The sequence below is a fragment of the Macaca nemestrina genome, chromosome 17 (genome assembly GCF_043159975.1).
Source record: "Macaca nemestrina isolate mMacNem1 chromosome 17, mMacNem.hap1, whole genome shotgun sequence".
NCBI lineage: Eukaryota > Metazoa > Chordata > Mammalia > Primates > Cercopithecidae > Macaca > Macaca nemestrina.
In genome coordinates, this window is record NC_092141.1 from 36,908,424 (window position 1) to 36,925,547 (window position 17,124).

At 42.4% G+C, this 17,124-nt stretch overlaps 1 long non-coding RNA gene across 1 annotated transcript in view; it reads left to right on the forward strand.

The window, feature by feature from the left end:
• Positions 1-17,124, forward strand: part of LOC139359353 (uncharacterized) — a 47,042-nt gene that overhangs the window by 8,864 nt on the left and 21,054 nt on the right. The window contains exons 2-4 of the long non-coding RNA XR_011615273.1: positions 6,955-7,042; positions 7,915-8,002; positions 14,269-14,343. This is a non-coding gene — a long non-coding RNA (uncharacterized lncRNA). The remainder of the gene's footprint in view (positions 1-6,954; positions 7,043-7,914; positions 8,003-14,268; positions 14,344-17,124) is intronic.

A 17,124-nucleotide genomic window follows, 5' to 3' on the forward strand; every position in this document is an offset into this window, starting at 1 on the left:
TGGAGTTGGTTATGTGCTGGACACCATTCTAGGTGCCCTACATTTAACTTTATGTCAGTTTTATGAACCAGGTACAAATAATAATCGCCATTCTACCTGGGAAGAAACAAAGGCACAGAGAGGTGAAGCAACTTGTCCACAGTCACACAGTGGTGAAGTGCCAGAGCCGGGACTCAGCCCAGGCAGTCCCACAATGGAGTCTGTGCCGCTCACCACGACACCACCTCACCCCTCTTCTCAGGTGCCCCCTCATGGGATGCACCTCCTTTCATGGACCTCAACACCTCTGCAGGGAACATGGGCCTGGGTGACTGCACTCTGTCCCTGGGGAGTGAGGAGGGCTCTACCAGGTGGTTTCATTTCAATCACTGTTTTCTGTCCTTGGGGGGTGGGAAGCCCAGAATGGCACAGTTCAGCTCCTGGTCCTATCAACTTACTCTCATCCAGGGCCGATTCCAGAGGGGTGGCCGGGAATGAGGGGTGGGGGCTGCTCTGCTGAACAGGAAGGAACACTGCGTCCATTCTCTTTGTATCTGGGGATCCCCAGAGAAGAATGTAACATGGTATGAAAGAGTGGAACGCCAGCTTCTAGGGGAGCCCCAGCGTCCAACAAGGGCACACACTTTGGGAGTCAGCCAGGCCTGGCCCCAATTCCAAGCCCCTTCACTTCCAGGCAGGATGACCCTGTGCAGGCTACTTCACTGCAGTAACCCGCAGTTTTCCCTTCTGTACGTGGGGGGGATATTTTCTCACGTGACTTCCCTGATGTGAAATGAGAGAACACATGTAAAGCACCTAGCATGATCCTGCCACGTAGTAGGCAGTCAGTGACCGTCTCTCCCTTTGGCCAGGCCTCCTGGTGTGCGCCCAGACCCAGACCCTGTCCCCCAAGGAATCTGACCAACACACTGCAGTGTGGGCTTTCACCTCCCGTTTCTACGCACTCTACCACTAGTGATGTGACCTAAGATTATTGTATCATTTTGGCAGCCATATCCCTCAGTGGTTCTCATCAACTGAAATCCTACAGTTCTTTCCACAGGTAGCAGCTGATTCTCAGTGTCCTCCCAGCGGCCATCAGAAATGACCTGGCTGCAGTGATAGTTGTGCTATTACAGAAATAGGGAAAATCCCAGGCCACTTCCTCCACGCCTCGGGACCTGTTTCCTTCCACACTAAAGGCTTGCTCAATACCCCAGCAAAGGAGGGATGGGTAAGATTCAGAATCCAGGCCTCCCTCACCCTCCCTCCGATGAGCTCTATTCCTGAGGGGTATTGTCCAGCCATTTGCTTCAGGGAGAAAGATACGAGATGCTCAGTTCCTACTTGGTGATGAGAAGGTGACTGAGAAGGGTGTGTCTACTTCTTCAATGCGGCTCTGCCTCCCAGCCTAGAAACTGACTGAAATAACAACCAACAATATTAAAGGTGGGATGTGGGTGGGAGGTGGAAATCTACATTCACATTGGAAACTAGAGTGTTGTCACGGGCTGTCCACATGCTGCGAGCATTGAACGTGATGCGTTGCCAGAGCTCATGTGGGCTGGAAAGAAGGCACCACCGGGTCACTGCAATCAATGCATAGCTTCCCTTCTGGGAATGGACTTAGTGATCCTGGAAGGGAGGTGCAGATCCTGGCCGGATGAGGGCAGCCATCAGGCTTTGCACGTTGACTTTATGTGCTAAGTGCTTCACGTGCTTCATTTATTTAGTCATCACTACAACCATGCCAAGTAGCAAGATCCCACTTCCCTTATCAACAAGGAGACGGACGTTCCAGGAAGTACAGGAACCCGTAGCGGGGCTGAGGGCTGGCTTGATGTTCCCCATGGACTCAGGGGACTGGGGAAAGGGGTGTTAGTGTTTAATGGGAGTTTCATTTGGAGATGAAAAGGTTCTGGAGAGGGATGGTGGTGATGGTTGCATAACAACATGAATGTACTTAATGCTAGTAATTTGTACATTTCCAAATGGTTTAAATGATAACTTTTTTATTCTGTATACTTTACCACATAAAAAAGGTGGGGAGAGGAAGGCAATCACTGCTAGGTTGCTGTGGTACCTCTGCAGGTGTATATAAAGGTATCAGGAAGAAAAAGCTAAAATACTCACTTACAGTCTCCCATTGCTTTGCTCCAGAATCCACACACCTGCTCTGTCCCTGCAATGTACATAATTAAAAGAATGCAGGTGCTCAGGCTGATTGAATTGAGCCCACTTCCATCTCAACTACTGTTATATTCCAGATGGGATAATATGGTCAACCCAAAGTTCTGAGTCTGAAGCATAGCATGCTATGATTATGCCTGTGAATAGCCACTGCAGTCCAGTCTGGGGGACAGAAACAGACCCCCATCTCTTAAAAAAAAAACAGTGCGGCCAGACGTGGTGGCTCACACCTGTAATCCCAGCACTTTAGGAGGCTGAGGCAGGTGGATCATGACGTCAGGAGTTCAAGACCAGCCTGGCCAACATAGTGAAACCCCGTCTCTACTAAAAATACAAAAATTAGCCAGGCATGGTGGCAAGCACCTGTAATCCCAGCTACTCGGGAGGCTGAGGCCGGAGAATCGCTTGAACCTGGGAGGCGGAGGTTGCAGTGAGCCATTGCACTCCAGCCAGGGCGATGACGAAAGACTCCATCTCTCACACACACACACACACACACACACACACACACACACACACACAAAATGCCATCAACACTGGTGGAGAGGAGGTACTGGCACCAACCTGAGCCTTTCTTCTTTTTAAAAATTATTTATTTATTTGTTTTAGAGACAGGTCACACTATGTTGCACAGGCTGGTCTCAAACTCCTGGGCTCAAGCGATCCTCCAACCTCAGTGTCCCGAAGTGCTGAGATTACAGGCTTGAGCCACTGCACCTGGCCTAGCCTTTCTTCTTGAGGTCATCAGAAGGGTTGAAAGACACTTGAAAATAACATCCTCACACTGTGATGCCAACATATTTAATCCTGCATCTGTGAAGGTAAAGTGTTCTAGCAGAGGGTCCGGTTCTCACTGGGCAGCCCTGTTGAGGACAGCAGGAACTGCAGGGGGTGGGGCTATCCAATGACCAAGAGAAGAACAATTAGAGTGGACAGAGCTCAGAGCCCTGCACGTGCGCATGTTGTTCCCCATGTCCCCACCCGACTCTTGTTGCTTTTTGCTGCACTGTTGGGGAGACCCGCTTTCTACTGAAGCTCACTGACGCCATGTCAGGCTCCCCTCATGGACTCTGGGCCTTGCGGAGGGCCACCGCAGTCTGTGGCAGGTCAGAGCATGTAACTAGAGCACACAGCGTGTGGCAGCTGAAAGCTGGAGGGTGAACACGCAGTTGGTGCTTCCTGATGCTGGGCGCAGCAGCTTGGAGTCAGCTCCAGATGCCGCCCAGTGACAGCGGGGCTGTTGGAACCTGCAGCTTGGTGGCCTGCAGCCAATTCCAGTCTGCAAACTTGTTTTGTTTGTCCTGTAAAGTGTTTTAAAAAATGTAAGCCAATTTCTGAAAATTGAGAGATTTCACATAAAATTCCACACTTCTAGCATCTCTTTAAAAAAAAAAAAATGCTGATGTGGTGGCTCAGGCCTGTAATCCCAGCACTTTGGGAGGTCCAGGTGGGCACATCACTTGAGGTCAGGAGTTCGAGACCAGCCTGGCCAACATGGTGAAACCTGGACTCTACCAAAAATACACAAATTAGCCGGGCTTGGTGGTGTACTCCGGTAATCCCAGCTACTTGGGAGGCTGAGGCAGGAGAATTGCTTGAACCCAGGAGGTGGAGGTTGCAGTGAGCCGAGACGACGCCTTTGCACTCCAGCCTTGGCAACAAGAACAAAACTCTGTCTCAAAACAAAACAAAACAAACAAACAAAAACCAAAAAACAAACCAAAGACAGAAGAATTACAATACAACTTTTTAAATTTAATGTAATTTTCATGAAGACAGAATTGAATGATACAACTCCTTCTTTCTTCCCTTTTTTCTTTCTTTTCTTTCTTTCTTTCTTTCTTTCTTTCTTTCTTTCTTTCTTTCTTTCTTTCTTCGTTTCTCTTTCTCTTTTTTCTTTCTTTTTTCTTTGTTTCTCTTTCTTCGTTTCTCTTTCTCTTTTTTCTTTCTTTTTTCTTTGTTTCTCTTTCTTTCTTTCTTTCTTTCTTTCTTTCTTTCTTTCTTTCTTTCTTTCTTTCTTTCTTTCTTTCTTTCTTTCTTTCTTTCTTTCTTTCTTTCTTTCTTTCTTTCTTTCCCTCCCCTCCCCCTCACCCTCCCTCCCTCCCTCCCTCCCTTTTTTGTTTTTCTACAAGGTCTTGCTGTGTTGTCCACATTGCAGTACAGTGGCAAGTTCTCGGCTGACTGAAGCCTTGACTTCCCAGGCTCAAGCGATCCTCCCACCTCAGCCTCCCAAGTAGCTGGGACCATGGGTGCATGGCACCAGGCCTGACCAAGTTTTTATTTTTTGTAGAGATGGGGTCTTGCTATGTGGCCCAGGCTGCTCTCCAACTCCTAGATGCAAGTGATCTTCCCGCTTTGGCCTCCAAAGTGCTAGAGTTATAGGCGTGAGCCATTATGCTGGGCTTGCAAACATCTGTTGAGTGAATGAGACATTCTTCAGCCCTAAGTAAAGTTGATGGCCTCCTAAGGGATTAGATTAGAAACTCCCACAGTCAGATGTGGGCAGAAGACGAGGAGGCAGCCTCGGAGACTGAGAGGAGCTGCCAGTGAGGACAAAGAAAACCTGCTGCACCGGGATGAACCCCACACTCCTCAGCAGAGCGTGGGCTACCCTGGGCCATCTGCCTGCATTCAGCGTTCCGTGGAATTTGTACCATGATCAGTGTGATTCCCAGTGGCCTAGTCCAAGATTTTATGTTCTTTGTGATGCTCTTGCATCATGGATTAACGCAAAAGATGACCTCAGAGACGTGTTCTGTAAGATCCTTCATGGATTTAAAATAAAATTGTCGATGAAAATCGGAGGCATTTCTCTGACCAGTTTCCTCTTCCCTTAAAAGAGCATCTTGCAGCTTCGTATGGTGTTTAATCTAATACACTTCAGCTGCAGTCCCCAAATTAGGGGTCCTTCAGTCTTGGAGACTATGAGGGAGCCTCTGCAGCCAGGGAAAATGCTCCCTGTTATGGGGGGAAGGGTAAACCAGTAGGGAACACAGCACAATCCCAGCCCTACTGGGAGGGGCGGGAGGGAGGTGTTGCCGTCACCGTGTTAAGTCGATGTTGAGAAACGTTTTAACATCTCGAGCTTTTGTGGGTAGAAATGTGCCTCCAGTCACAACTCCGCATAGCACAGCACAACTTGTGCTATGCATTCGCAGATGTGTTTTCTGCACATATTCTAATGCACTCTCTCTCACACACATGCACACCAGATTTTCCTCCCTGCCTCCAAAATGGGAAATACCTCCTTTACCGCATGATTTTTCCTCTTAATACATTACAGACTCTTTCCACATACGTGAAGAACGAAAAAAAAAAAGAAGAAGAAAGAAAGTGTGGCTAGGCACAGTGGCTCATACCTGTAATCCTAGCATTTTGGGAGGCCAAGGCAGGTGGATCAGTTCAGGTCAGGAGTTCGAGACCAGCCTGGCCAACATGTTGAAAAAAATACATCTCTATTAAAAAAATACATACACACAAAAAAATATCTAGGCATGGTGGAGGGCACCTGTAATCCCAGCTACTTAGGAGGCTTAGGTGGAAGGATCACTTGAACCTGGGAGGTGAAGGTTACAGTGAGTTGAGATCATGCCACGGCACTCCAGCCTGGGCAACAGAGCAAGACTCCTGTCCAGAAAAAAAAAAAAAAAAAAAAGGAAGGAAAAAAGAGATGGGGGGAATGCTTCATTAATGCAGATTGTTTAAATACATTGTGATTAATCCATACAATTAAACTCTAAAGATCTATCTTAAAGAACAAGGCACCTCTCTGTGTACTGAAATGTACTGCATGTACGTTTGTACTGAAATATAAGCATAAGCAAGTATGTATTCTCTATGTATGTGGAAAGAGTCTGTAATGTATTAAGAGGACAAAGCATGCGGTAAAGGAGGTATTTCCCATTTTGGAGGCAGGGAGGAAAATCTGGTGTGCATGTGTGTGAGAGAGAGTGCATTAGAATATGTGCAGAAAACACATCTGCGAATGCATAGCACAAATGCTTACTAATGGAGAGCAGGGGTGCTGGCCAGCTTCTACTCTCTCTGTCGTGTGTTTCCATTGTGTTTGACTTACTGATAATTAGTTCACATGACTTTCGTAATCCTAGAGAGGGGACAGCATGTGTGAAGGTCTGAAGCAATAGAATGCGTTTGGGGAAATACTAAAATTGGCCCAAAAAGGGAAAAAGGATGGCAGGAAGAGATGAGAGTGGAGAGGAAGGCGGCAGGCAGAACGCAAGCAGCCAACCAGATTGAGTCGGATTTGATGTGTATTCTAAAGCATCTTGTTTGATGCCGAGGTTGGAAGCATGTCACAATGAGTCAACTAAGCAATAACTAGAATATTATTGATTCTAGAAAGCTTTCTCCTATTTTAACTCTATTTTCAGAACTTCAAGGTCTATGAATCGTTACCCACCTATATAATGAATTAAATTTAACTAAATCCTAGTATTGTGAAAAATTAGTTTTTCACCATTTCTGTTTACTCTTATACTGTCCTGATAAACATATGAATATAATGAGTATGGAATAACCAGTAGTAGAGATTGTTCTCTCCTTCATTCATTCATTCGACAAACATTTAATGAGCACCTACTATGTGCCAGGCTCTGTACTAGGTGCTAGGCATTTATGTGTGAATAAGACAGAGGCAGTTTTTTCTCCCCTCATGGAGCTTCAATTCTATTGGCCTATTGTTCTTTCTCATATATCTTGTAAGGGAAGATTTATATTAGTAGTCTACAGAGCATCTATTTAATCTTTTTCTTTTGCCACACCCAGGCACTGTCACAGGGCAGGACAAAGTCTTCAGTAAGATTGGAGAGCACGGTCATTGCCTGGGCGTTTATCTGTGTCCAGTATAACTCAGGTCTGTATTGAGCTGCTCATTTGCTAATACATTCCACCTGATTAAGGTTCGTGGTGTTTCAGAAAAGGCAAAAGAAACGCTCCGGACAGGCAGGTTCAGAATTTGAACCTGTCAAACACAACTTTCACTTGTAAAAAGATAGATTTCTGACTATTCAGATTTGAAAAGGCAATTTAATACCATTATACAAAACAAAAAGATGATTGCATATTATAAGTGGAAATGTAGAAGATTAGTACCAAAGCATGCTGGACATGACTGTATATATTGGATTTAAAGCCAGTCCCTGACTGTTCAATAGCTTCTTATCCAATCTGTGGATTTTTTTTTTTTTTTTTTTTGAGAGGGAGTCTCACTCTGTCACCCAGGCTGCAGTGCAGTGGCACGATCTTGGCTCACTGCAACCTCCACCTCCTGGGTTCAAGCGATTCTTCTGTCTCAGCTTCCCGAGTAGCTAGGACTACAGGCACAGGCCACCACACCTGGCTAATTTTTGTATTTTTAGTAGAAGCGGGGTTTCACCATATTGGCCAGGTTGGTCTTGAACTCCTGACATCGTGATCCCCCTGCCTCAGCCTCCCAATGTGCTGGGATTATAGGCGTGAGTCACCACGCCCGGTCAATCTGTGGATCATTTAAAACTCAATTTTATTTCCTCTTGATAAGAGTCAAGGAAAGAAGGGAGAACTTAATTTTGAAGATGAAGGAACCATAATTCCTTTGGGGTAAAATTTAAAAGATTGTTTCTCACAGACCCTATAACATAATCCATAATTCCTTTTATGACTCCTTTTAATTACCTTATTATTTTAAGTATGCTTTAAAGGACTGTATTTGACTAATGGGTTCCCTTTAACTGAACTTGTTTTTAGTTCTGATCTAATACTCCTTTTAAATGGATCAAGTCAAGACAGAATGCTTGTGACAATGGTGATTGAGATTGAACAACTTTTGGCAAGGGTAAGTGTTTTAAAAGACTGTATTTGAGTAATGGGTTCACTGTAACTGAACTTCTTTTTAGTTCTGATCTAACACCCCTTTTAAATGGATCAAGCCAAGATATAATGTTTTTGACAATGGCGACTGATGCTGAACAACTTTTGGCAAGGGTAAGTGCTTTCTGTTAAATGGCTATTTTGCAAATAACTGTGTACTTGTTAGATAGGATCCTGGATTATATTAAGACAGACATGTTTAATGAGATTACCCATTCCATTCAAGATGTGTGCCTCTCCAGGCCACCTGAATTTTGATGACAGCCATTCTCAGGTCATATGATGTTATTTTGGTCTTTATGGATTATGTGGGTGAAATGCTGAATTCTTACTTGTACTCTTTTTTTTTTTTTTTGAGATGGAGTCTTGTTCAATCACCCCAGCTGGGGTGCAGTGGCGTGATCTCGGCTCACTGCAAGCTCTGCCTCCAGGGTTCAAGCAATTTTCCTGCCTCAGCCTCCCAGGTAGCCTGGATTACAGGTGCCCACCACCATGCACGGCTTATTATTGTATTTTTAGTAGAGACGGGGTTTCACCATGTTGGTCAGGCTGGTCTTGCACACCTGACCTCAGGTGATCGGCTCGCCTCAGCCTCCCAATTATTTGCTGTCTTTTTTGTTTTTCATTTTGGTTTGTTTTGCTGTCAACCAAAAGGGGATATAGGCAGAAAATTTGCTTTTAGCTGTTTACAGTGCTTTGTAAAATATTTTGATTTTTTCCCCTTTCTCTCTAGCTCACTGGTAATAATAAAATGGCAGAATGTATCAGCAGTGCAGGTGTCCCCCTCCTTGAATGCGGCCCTGATGCATACATTATAGATGTAGATACGTATTGCAGGTAATATGTTGGGCTCGAGACTTTTTTGTTATCGCAGGAATTTTTTTTTCTTTTTTCTTTTTTTTTAATCCCTGCATAGGATATGTGCACATGTATTTACGGGGACAAAGAGAAAAATCTGACAAAATAAATGCCATGCTATAGGGACTTGCTTTACTTTTTTTTTTTTTTTTTTGGATCAGCATTATAAAATTCTGAAAATATCTAATAGTTCATTGTTTTTCCTGGTGAAGTTGAGTAATATTCATCACTGGGTACATATACTTCCACTCCGGGAGACCTAGCTAGCTAGCTGTAACAGTGAACTAGCCAATGGTCACGTATAGATAATAACACAGTGGGTTAGAGTGTACTTTCATCTGGCTTTGAAGATAATATGGAGGGGGAATGATTTACTATATTTAGTATATTGTTTGAGAAAACATTAAATGTATATGCACCAATAAAACTAAATAAACTCTTAAAGATATATATGGAGGGTGTGTTAAAAATACAGTAGTACAAATAGGAAGACAATTTTTCTGTGTGTGTAATAGGGTCTGTCACCCAGGCTGGAGTGCAGTAGTGCAATCACAGCTCATTGCAGCTTTAACCTCCCAAGCTCAAGCAATTCTCCTACCGCAGCCTCCCAAGCAGCTGGGACCACAAGCGCATGGCACCACAAGTGGCTAATTAAAAAAAAAATTTTTTTTGCAGACACAGGGCTTTGCCCTGTTGCTCAGGCTGGTCTCTAACTCCTGTGCACAGGCGATCCACCCACCTTGGCCTTCCAAAGTGCTGGGATTACAGGCATGAGCCACTGTACCCAGCTGCAAATATTTTTAACATTGAGAAAATTCAGCAACTATTTCTTTCTTTTCTTTCTTTCCTCCCCTCCCCTCCCCTCCCCTCCCGTTTCTTTCTTTCTTTTTTGACGAAGTTTCGCTCTTGTTGCCCAGGCTGGAGTGCAATGGCACCACCTCGACTCACTGCAACCTCTGCCTCCTGAGTTCAAGCGATTCTCCTGCCTCGGCCTCCCAAGTAGCTGGGATTACAGCCGCCACCACGCCCGGCTAATTTTTTGTAATTTTTAGCAGAGACGGGTTTTCACCATGTCGGCCAGGCTGGTCTTAAACTCCTGACCTCAGGTGATCCACTCACCTCGTCCTTCCAAAGTGATGGGATTACAGGTGCGAGCCCCAGCACCCGGCCCACCTGAATTTTCTTTTTTCTTCCCCAGCCGCGTCACCATCCTGGTGGAATTCTCCTGTGAGGACAACCAAGGCCTGAATGTGGGCGGGGGAGCACCTCGGGGTTTGCCCAGGCAACCAGCCTGCCCTGGTGCAAGGCATCCTGGAGCGAGTGGTGGACGGCCCCGCGCCCCACCAGACAGTGCGCCTGGAGGCCCTGGACGAGAGCGGTGAGCCCCAGGCCAGGGAGTCAGTGCTGCCTGGCATCCTCCGGCCACCCCACCTGGCTGAGGGGCTGGACCTGGGCCTGCCGGTAACAGCCATCCCTGCCCTTCCTGCTGAGAGGGTGGGCCGCCAAAGCTTATGCAAAAGCAGCCGAGGAAACAGTCCCAGCCCATAAGGCATGGCCCCCTGGCCTTAGTTTCCCCAGTGATAACGACACCGCCAGTGTATCCCCCTCAATTCAGTGGTCAAAGTCAGAACGTGGGATCAGCTGGGCGTGGTGGATCCCGCCTGTAATCCCAGCACTTTGGGAGGCCGAGGCGGGTGGATCACTTGAGGTCAGGAATTTGAGACAAACCTAACCAACATGGTGAAACCTCTCTACTAAAAACACAAAATAAATTAGTAGGGCATGGTGGCGCACGCCTGTAATCCCAGCCACTCGGGAGGCTGAGGCACAGGATTACAGCCACCAACACACATGGCTAATTTTTGTATTTTTAGTAGAGGTAGGATTTCCCCGACTTGGCCAGGCTGGTCTCAAACTCCTGACCTCAAGTGACCCACCCACCTCGGCCTCCCAAAGTACTGGGATTACAGATGGGAGCCATTGCCCCCAGCAGTCTCTGAATTTTTAAAAAGTAATGAATATTCTTAATATCTTTTAAAAATACAGTGGTACAAAAATAAAATAAAATGTTTAAAGATTATTTTGTTCTTTATAATCCTCTTGGTTCTGTTCTTTTTTTGATTAGTTTAGGAATTAAGTTTTTGGGGAGAGCTCCAAAATGATGAAATTTGAAAATAAGCTCTATTAGGTGCACTATTAAGTAGAATGAACCTCTCGTTTTCTCCTAGGCTATTTGAAGTTATTTCATTTGGGGAATTTTTTTCTTCCTAATTCTGCCTCATAAGACAAAGCACTGGGAGGTAGAAAGGACAGTGATGTAATGGCTCTGTTTCCCTAACACTGAATTATTTTCATTTGAAAGAAGTTGGTCACTCTTCAGAAAAGTAATTATAAAGTTATTTTTACTTTTGGTTTTTTTTTGTTTTGTTTTGTTTGTTTGTTTGTTTGAGACGGAGTCTCGCTCTGTCGCCCAGGCTGGAGTGCAGTGGCGCGATCTCGGCTCACTGCAAGCTCCGCCTCCCGGGTTCACGCCATTCTCCTGCCTCAGCCTCCCGAGTAGCTGGGACTACAGGCGCCCACAACCGCGCCCGGCTAATTTTTTGTATTTTTAGTAGAGACGGGGTTTCACCGTGGTCTCGATCTCCTGACCTTGTGATCCGCCCGCCTCGGCCTCCCAAAGTGCTGGGATTACAGGCGTGAGCCACCGCGCCCGGCCTTACTTTTGGTTAATTTGATTTCTTAAATAGCACTTTCCTTGACAGAAATTTACAGTGTAAAGACAATACGTAACTGGTTCAGTGAGATGAAAATCCAATAATCAGCTTATGTTGAGGCTGGATGGTGACTTATTACAGGATTATACACATGAATTCCATAAAACCCAAGCAAACTTTATGGCAATACGGGAAAGGGAGAATCTCATGAGATCAGTATGAAAAGATATTGAGTAAGTTGCCTTTTATATTATTTTGTAGAATATTCATTCAGATTTGGCTTTAGGATATGTCTATGGTCAATTGCAAATTGAGTAGCAGAACCATGGTGGAGATTTCACAGTTTTCAATTCCCATTTCACTGTCTTTGAACATCACTGCTACAGCCTCATCCTAATCTACTTTTCCGTTTTTATCTCAGGTTTCCTCTTATTTCACCATTGGCTCCTGCCAACCTTGACTTTCCTGTCTTAGTTCAAAGTGCAGCTTAGATGGTATCTTCATGGTTTTTTGATCTCTTACCACCCACTCTAAGAATTATGTTACTTTTATGATCCTCTGCAGATGTGTCAAAGAAAATAAAATTTTTAAAATTATAACATTATCAGTAACTGAAGCTCTCCATGTTTTTCTTCCTGATTATCACCTATCTCTGCCCCCTCCCTTGTCCCAACAATCATATATTAGAAACAATAATATATACAAGCTCATAGCCTTAATGTTACATTATTTAAGGACTCCCAACATTTTTATGCTGGTCTCAATCTATCATTTTAAATATTTTTTTTAGGTGAGGTCATTTTGTCTTTCCTTTAATGATCTATTCTAGCATTTGATACACAATTTTGGAAATTTTTTCACAACTGAACACTACTGACAGTGTTAAGTCCCGTGGGCATCTCATTGAAGCTGAAGACTTTTCAATTTGGAGCCATTGAATGATACCTGTCATCATGTCACTGGTGATAAATTATGTGATAAGTTTCACAGACTGTGATATACATGATTATCAACTATACATTATGTGTAATCTCAGAAACACTTTCCTAGAGATCCTTTATTTTGTTGTAACAGTTTCAACAGTAAGACAGTTGTCAGATTTTTAGTCCTTCAGGACGTGTAAGCCTTTTGTTTAATTTCTGTTCAGTTCATTTATATATACACTTTGATGAATGCATTGAGAACCTTTGTAGAGAATGCCTTTAATGTGTAGACACTGAGCACCCCCCACACACAATGTGTGGGAATCACTAGAATGCAACCCATTGTAATCACTTGCTTTTTGAAAAATGGGCAGAAAAGATATATTCATCCATTCCTTCAACTAGCTCCTGAGGACCAACTCTGAGGTAGTCACAGTAGCAGGTAGAAACGAAAAGACCAACGTGGCCCTGCAGGAGTTTGTAATCCAGGTGCTGGAGGAAAGTAAGGCAGGTACTCAAGTTAGTATAATCAAGGTACTCAAGGCAGAATATGATTAGTGAGATGAGATGATCATAATACCTAACATTGTGTGTGTGTGTGTTTCTGTCTGTGTGTGTGTGCGTCTCTGTGTGTGTGTGTCTGTGTGTGTATAGTAATTTATACAGTATTTTTTATGTATTATCTTTTTTGGCTTCATAGTAATCTTTTGGTTAAGATAGAAATTATCAGTCTCTTTTAACAAAACTAGGTATAGAGACACTTGTCTAAGGCGAAGCTGCTATGAATGATGGAGTATAGATTTAAATCCAAGTCATCAGTCTCCCGAGTCCAGTGTGTTCTTGGTTACATTATTCTGCTTTCTTCGGTGGTGTTTTCTCCTGTGCTTTGCACAGTAGCCCTGCATCTCAGCCACTATTTCAGTTTTAACAGCAGGACTCTCTTTTGTCTTACCGTATTATTTGTACAGTTAACTTGAATTTTAAAAATTTGGAGCCGGGCACAGTGGCTCACACCTGTAATCCTAGCACTTTGGGAGGCTGAGGCGAGTGGATTGCTTGATTTTAGGAGTTCAAGGGCAGCCTGGGGAACATGGTGAAACCCATCTCTACCAAAAATATAAAAATTAGCCGGGTGTGGTGGTGTGCTCCTGTACTCCCAGCTACTTACGGGGCTGAAGCAGGAAAATCACTTGAAGCTGGGAGGTTGAGGAGCCTGCAGTGAGCCGACATTGTACCACTTCACTCCAACCTAGGTGACAAAGTGAGACCCTGTATAAAAATAAATGTTTTTTGCTTGATTTCAGTGTTCCTTAGGTTCAGTTGGCAGACTGCATGCACTACTGTGAAGGAAAACATTCCATTTCAGCAGCTTTCCCAACCCATGTGCTAGATACAAAATCAGTCCTACGTTTTACTTCCTCTTGGAGAAAATAAATATAAGAGATACAACAGAAAAAGGAAAAGTAAGAGTTTTTTTGTTTGTTTGAGAATATTGAGTTATTTTGGTGAAAAACATAGTAAACTGTTAGGCCTAAAATAGAGAGGCATTAATATTTATCTGTTTATACTAGATATCATTTTTGGGGGCAAAAGGAAAAGGATTATGTACTTTTGTTGTTTGTTCAGAGCTATGAAGAGGCTCAATATATCTATTTTCAAGATCACTAGGGTCAGTCAGTTCATCTGACTTTGTATCCTCTGCCAAAAATGTTTATAAATTTTCTCTTTTGCCCCAGGTCACATAAAAGTGGATCTGGAGTAAACAACAGAAGAACTGAGCTATTTCTGAAAGAACATGACCACCTTCAAAAGTAGGTGTTATTGAATGTATGTGCATGATGTGGTTTTCCATGTTTATTAATTCATTTACTTACGTAACCGATATTTTATGATGTTTATTATAGAAAGTGCTTATCCATGCTAATTCATTCTATTCTCCTAATGACTTTTTCAATAGAAAAGGAATTGCAACTGTTCCGACCATAATGGGGAAAGATCCTGTGCTGTCAAGTATTTCACATAACTTAATTGTTACCTTAATGTTTTGTATTGCCTTCATGTGTTCTTCTCCTTAGCAAGTCTTGCTCTAAAGCTTTTGTCCAATACTACAGGTTGTTAGTAAAAATAATAATGCTGATAATGACTCATGTTTGAATGGCCTGTTACCACTTATATATAAAGAGGCCTTGTAAAGAGACATTAGGCCATACACCAAATTTTAAAAAAGTTTTTATTTTCCAAGATTTCAGAAGAAAATACTTAAATACTTGGATGAACTCTACATATATATTTTAAAACAAGTCACCGTAGTCTGCTTCATTATTTTTCTGCTTTTCTCTGAAATGTACAGATTTCTTTGCTCTTGGCTTTGTATTTTGTTGTAGAACTTACAGATCAGAAAATGACTTATCTCTGTGGACTTAGCCTATAAGCACTTGAGCAGCTTGTATCCGTGAGAGTTAAGTGTCAGGAATTATGTTGATATTTGCTACTGAATGGCATAAATTAGTCATGTCTTATGGGCTTAACATACTGTTCAATTTATTTTTCTTTAAAAGTCACCACTTTAAATATAAGCTATTGAAATCAAAACACAGAAAGATCCAGACCTTTTTAGAAGCCTGGGTGCTCCTAGCGTTGGATCTAGTTTTCTGAATCTGTTGGACGTTATTGGTTCGCACGAGGGGCCAGTCTCTTCTAGAGCATGTTTAGTTTGTGGTATTCATAGCTTTGGTAGTTCTTTTTTGTATCTGCAAAAAAGAATTTTGCATTGCATCCAAAATTATATGATTCTATTTTTGGGGAACACAGTAATTTAAGGGATAGCATATTCTAGTAGCACAAAATACAGATTAGCTTGCATCAATATTTAATGATATCTCAGTATCAATAAATACTGAAAACAAAATCAGTATTTATTGCCTCAAGAAGAAACTTTCTAAGTGCTTTGAGGAAGAAGTGGCAATATTTTTTTGAAATAACTTTTTTGGAATCACAAAAGCTATAACTGTGCTTTTGTCATAGTGCTCATTTTCAAAAGTATGGATAGTTCAACAACACAAAAAGAAAAATTGAAATCGCACATTACTACAAATTCTGTAACTTTTTTTTACAGTTCAGTAGATTCCAAGCCTTTTCCCATGTAGTTTGACTTTTTAAAAATATATGGTGCATATATTGCATAATACAGACAAACCGTAAATTATGTAACCATTTCCCTAATGTTGTCCTTTTGGATTATTTTCTGTTTTTACTATCACGCATAGTAAGTCTTTGCATGTATCCATCATTATTTCCTTATGATAATTCCTAAATTAGAATGACAGGATTAAAGAACACACTCATTTGCAAAGATTCTTCTATAATATTGCCAAATTTCCAAGTCTGATTTTTTTGCAGTAGGATCAGACTTTTTATGGCTACAACTATATTCAAGCTTTTGTTTCTTCATAAATATTGTTTTTTCATGATAATATAAATTTTTACTTGTCCCAAAAGCACATATTTTTGACTGGAAAAAGAGTAAATCAATGTTTGTAAATGAATGCTACACACACACACACACACACACACACACACAATTAACTTTGTAACGAATTGTTTTTACCAGCTCTCCTTAATACTCTTTTTATCTAAAAATCAGTGTTTTTAGGTTTTAGCAGTTTGTGTTATGGAGAAGAGAAATTTGTTTTCCTATAGGGTGGATAAGGTAACTATCATTTTTGGCTTGCTTTCCCTGAGTCTCAGTCAGAAGAAAATACTGACTTTGAATTAGTGTCAAGCTTGTAGCTTTTTGTTTTTCACTGGACTGTTGATACATTTTTAGAAGCTTTTTGGTTGCTATTTGGATTAATTTCTCTTCCTTCCCACAGTTGTTCTCTTTCAGTACTCCCTGGTATTTTTCTTCTTCAAAAAGTATCTAGTTAATTTTGTATTTTAAAGTTCTTCGCTCACCCCAAGAACTTCTGCCTTTATAATAGTTTCTCTCTTCATATTTATTTTATACAAGATATATGGCTGATTATATCGTTGCTGTCTTTACAGATGGAGAGTTAAGGAGTAAAGGTGACAGACAAACTGGATTACCTCAAACACTGAAATGCTATGATTTGTCCAGAATCATACATTCATTACCAGACCAGGCATATGGTGCTTTTTCCTCTAGAAGCATTTTGTCATTTTGAATAAAGTAGGTCTTCTGTATTTACATTAATGAATAAAGTAGGTCTTCTGTATTTACATTAATGAAGTTGACAACTTTCAGAGGTTTTCAGTGGCGAAGAGAAACTTGAATGAGATAACTTACGCAAACAGAAAAAGCCTCATCTCTTCTGGATTCCTTTAATGCCGGTGGTCATCACCAGGTGTAGATCAGCCACCCTTTACCCGGGCTGGGACCTCCACCTTCTCATCTACAGGTGTATCACCTCAGAAATCTTCTGCATCTCACTGTCACCCAACACATTTTCTCCTTCCAGGCCTCTGCAGTCTCACGAGTTTGTCTGTATTTTTCTTCTTATAACCTACCTCGCTACCCTCGCCCGCCTGGATCTCATAGGAGATTAACTGAAATCCTCCCAACATTGGGCCTT